Below are 4700 nucleotides of genomic sequence, written 5' to 3'. Positions count from 1 at the left end.
AGAATGAGGAACTTTCCATTTAAGTGGTGTCCGGGTAGGATGAGATACCTTGGGATTTGGTAAACAGATGTTGTCTCAAAAATTATGGATGTCAATATTGCACATGTGATTCAATCCCTGGAGCTTGACTTGAAGAGATGGAGTGCGCTTAAATTGAGTCTCTGGGGGAGGGTGAATGCCATCAAAATGACGTTGACGCCACGTATAAATTATGTGCTTAGTGTACTTCCCCTGGACGTTAAGAAAGGCTTTTGGAAGAAAATTGAGAGTTTGATCCAATCTTTTATCTGGGAGAACAAACAGCCACGCCTCAGCTTGTGGAAATTACAACTACCCCAGGACTGTGGGGGTTTGGGGGTCCCGGATTTTGAAAATTACCATTTGGCCTTTGGAGCCAGGCATCTGGTTCCATTTATTGAAAATTCAGAGGACGTATGGACGCAGGTGGAATCAAGTCGTTCACCTCCATTGCCGCCTAGGGCCATGCTGTCCATGGTGGATGTGCCGGGATGTCGTTCATTTCCACCAACAAAATTTCTAAGAACTTGTTGGAATGGGCTATGGAAGAAGAGTAAACGCAAGGTATGTGATAATGATTTCATCCCAATCTGTTTAAATCCAAGAATACTGTTGAAGGGGAGGCCGCTATTGTGGTTGAATTGGCTCCTGAGTGGGGTGCTATGGCTGAGCGACTTGATTGAAGATGGCAAATGGATCAGCTATAAAAGACTTGCACAAATTAAAGATCTCAGAGACGGCACATTGGGAGAATACAGGAAATTGTAAAATTTACTGCGAAATGAAAATACAGCTAATGGCGGTGGATGGCAATTATGGTTGCCTGAATATAGGACAAGAGGTGGTATGGCGTCCAAGGTGTATAAGAATCTGGGCCAACAACATACGCCAGCAGAAGGATTATTAACTAAGTGGTCTGAGATCCTTGGTTCTGATATGTCTGTGGAGAGGTGTAGGTTCCTTTGTAAAAATGTGACCCTGACGTCCGTTAATCTGGGAGAGCAATGCCGACAAATCAAAATTCTTAATAGAGTGTTTTGGACTCCCCAAAGACTTCATGCGAGAGGAATGATTGCTTCAGAGGCTTGTTGGAGATGTAAACATGCAGTTGGTTCCTTTGAACACATGATCTGGGAGTGTTATGAGATAAGAACATTTTGGAGGAAAGTCACTGAGAAGATTAATGAGGTTTTATTGTTGCAGGAAGATTTTGACTACAATACTATCATCTTGGGCGAGGATGATAAAATAGAAGAACTCACTTAGTCACAGAAATGTTGGTTTTTCAGGGCTGCCTGAATATAGGACAAGAGGTGGTATGGCGTCCAAGGTGTATAAGAATCTGGGCCAACAACATACGCCAGCAGAAGGATTATTAACTAAGTGGTCTGAGATCCTTGGTTCTGATATGTCTGTGGAGAGGTGTAGGTTCCTTTGTAAAAATGTGACCCTGACGTCCGTTAATCTGGGAGAGCAATGCCGACAAATCAAAATTCTTAATAGAGTGTTTTGGACTCCCCAAAGACTTCATGCGAGAGGAATGATTGCTTCAGAGGCTTGTTGGAGATGTAAACATGCAGTTGGTTCCTTTGAACACATGATCTGGGAGTGTTATGAGATAAGAACATTTTGGAGGAAAGTCACTGAGAAGATTAATGAGGTTTTATTGTTGCAGGAAGATTTTGACTACAATACTATCATCTTGGGCGAGGATGATAAAATAGAAGAACTCACTTAGTCACAGAAATGTTGGTTTTTCAGGGCTGCCTGAATATAGGACAAGAGGTGGTATGGCGTCCAAGGTGTATAAGAATCTGGGCCAACAACATACGCCAGCAGAAGGATTATTAACTAAGTGGTCTGAGATCCTTGGTTCTGATATGTCTGTGGAGAGGTGTAGGTTCCTTTGTAAAAATGTGACCCTGACGTCCGTTAATCTGGGAGAGCAATGCCGACAAATCAAAATTCTTAATAGAGTGTTTTGGACTCCCCAAAGACTTCATGCGAGAGGAATGATTGCTTCAGAGGCTTGTTGGAGATGTAAACATGCAGTTGGTTCCTTTGAACACATGATCTGGGAGTGTTATGAGATAAGAACATTTTGGAGGAAAGTCACTGAGAAGATTAATGAGGTTTTATTGTTGCAGGAAGATTTTGACTACAATACTATCATCTTGGGCGAGGATGATAAAATAGAAGAACTCACTTAGTCACAGAAATGTTGGTTTTTCAGGGCTGCAAATTCAGCAAAGAACATTTTTTGAGAAAATGGAAATGTGCTGAGAGGCCAACCTATTCAGAATGGGTGGAGGACTTGAGGCAGGTTTCCAGGACTGAGAAGGTTATTCTTCGCAGAAACAAAAAACAGAAATTGTTTGATCAAATGTGGGGTAGATTTTTGGAAGAAATTTAATGATAGGTTGGTCTGTTTTTGCATTGCTTTCGGTTAAGGTTGTGGATGGTAGTGGGTGTGTGGATTATTTGCGGTGAATTCAAGTTATGATACTGATAAACTTGATGTTATGTATAATTTATGTATACTTCAATAATCATAATAATTAAAAAAAAAATAAAAATACTTCTTTTCCAAAAATACCATGGCAACCCAAAAAGAAAAGAGAACATACCTAGCAGAGAAAATGTTGTCTGCTCTTAAATGCCTAGATGCCCTCAGGCTGGTGCGTTATATCAATGATAACATGAACAAATAAATAAATACAATATTGTGTTTTTTAATTTCTTTCACTCCCTGGTTCCCTCCCTATTTTACTTGCTGTATAAGCGCCTAACAAGCAAACAATAAATAAATAAATAATCCCCGGCCGAGAGTCATACAGGCTGATAATGAAGCCCATAATCGTCTGCCGTTATGTCACAGTGGAAGAATACAGAATTCAGAAAGGGAAATAGTTGCTAATGGCTACAACAAATTCCTAGCCTGTGGCCTATGGCTAAAACACATGACCACCTACCGGAGCTGGCTTGAAAAAAGGAAAGGATAACCACCACAACCAGCCAGACTATATTGCCAGCACTGGTAAAAGGCTGCAAGACCTGATCTGCAGGGAAATGCAAAAAGGACTAAGGATTCATATCTGTGCCACCATGCCGAAAGCAGCCAACTTTTTATTAAATTTATTGTTGTTTTGATCAGTAAAAACCTGCCCTTTCAACATATTCTTTACAAAATTTAAAATTAGTTCATAAAAGAAACATTTCATCGTTCAGTTTCTACAATTATACAGACTTTCAAACATTTTTGTTTAAGTGATCACAAGTTGATCATTATTCACGCTCAATGTTTTTCAACTTTGCATGCATGATAGGTATATAAGTACATTTGCACATTTCCAATTCTTAGCCATCATTGACTTCATATGACCTAATTTCTAATGAATTTAACTAGTTCACAAGTGCATATCTTAACCGTTTTGATTGTCCTCCATGCAGTATTAACCATAGTGTGTGATAACCGCAGTCTCATTAAAAAAATGCTTGAAGTAAAATATCCTCACTGTTAGCAGACCAACACACTCAATTACCAGGTGTTTCAACGTTTCAACCTCCTGATTACAAAAACGACACACCTGGGCTGGTACCTTCTTCCACCTATCTATATAATATCTCTTTTGTGGCCCATATGTTCAATCTAAAACGCAAAAAATCTGCCCGATGTTTGGAATTAGGAGACTGCTTTAAATATTTTTCCACAAGTCCCTGTACTTTTAAGGCAAAAGGATTTTTGACAAATTTCTGAATTTTCATGCAAGCATCTCGTGTCTTAATCCAGTCTGATCTCCAAAATTTGGATTTAGCTCTGTTTGGATTTTCGATAAGTAACATTTCAGAGACATCTGCTCCTTGTAAAACAATTTTTGCATAATCGCGCCATGTTTTCGCAAAATTATCATTTGATAGCAGTATATATCGAGATATGATGTGAGTAACCCATTAGTACTATCTTTCATAATACATTTTCTATATAGTTGGCAAACTTTGCATTTGTATACTACATAAAGTGATATTAAACCTAATTCGTGTCTAATGATCGGCATAGATTCGGAGTTTGGCAGCATGAGTGATTTTTTCCAATAACTACTTTCATATTTGGACCAGTAAACATAGGATTGACATTTTATTGTTTCTGACCCAAACAAAAGTGTATGAACATATTTTTGTTTATAGTAAATAATCATGGGGTCTATAGAAAATTTATAGTATTTTGCCCGACTTATTCGAATTTGAGATAATGCACTCAGATGTTTCATTTGAAGATGTTCTACATATGGTTTATCAGTCATATGACTATTCACACATACCCCCAGGTATAAGTATGACTTTACAACCAGAAGATTAGTATCTTGTAATTGCCAATGGCATGCTTTTTGTCCTTTCTCAACACCAAATGGCATCACCTGAATGTTCCTAGTGTTAATACTGATGCAGTTGTTCTTGGCATAGATGTCTAGCGCATTTAACATAATGCGCAAGCCAACTGGTGTTTTAGACAAAAACACCATATCATCAGCGTAGAGAAGCCAATTAATGGCCGCTCCTTGTAATTTAGGTGGATCAATGGTCAACCCCCTAAAACTGGCCCCAAAGTCTAATAGGAAAAAGTTATACAATGCAGAGGCCAACAGACAACCTTGTTTCAGCCCCCGTGATGTCTCTATGGGTTC

Source organism: Ambystoma mexicanum, chromosome 2p (genome assembly GCF_040938575.1).
Source record: "Ambystoma mexicanum isolate Mex_15411 chromosome 2p, UKY_AmexF1_1, whole genome shotgun sequence".
Lineage (NCBI taxonomy): Eukaryota > Metazoa > Chordata > Amphibia > Caudata > Ambystomatidae > Ambystoma > Ambystoma mexicanum.
This window is presented reverse-complemented; position numbering follows the sequence as displayed.